Below are 240 nucleotides of genomic sequence, written 5' to 3' on the forward strand. Positions count from 1 at the left end.
TTATTTATAATTTCTGTTCCTGTGTTTCGTCTAACCCGGGCTCCCTACAAATCGCAATCAACTTATAATCCAGTACTTAAGATGCTCTGTAAATAGCATCTTAAATAAATATATATTCTTACAAGTACAAGCACCTTACTTAAGATGCTGTATAAATAGTCTTCAAATACAAGTAGCTTACTTAAAATGCTCTGTAAGTAGACTTACAAGTACAACCGTCCTTTCAGAAATGTCTGTCTT

Source organism: Penaeus monodon, chromosome 29, assembly GCF_015228065.2.
Source record: "Penaeus monodon isolate SGIC_2016 chromosome 29, NSTDA_Pmon_1, whole genome shotgun sequence".
NCBI classification, from domain to species: Eukaryota; Metazoa; Arthropoda; class Malacostraca; order Decapoda; family Penaeidae; genus Penaeus; species Penaeus monodon.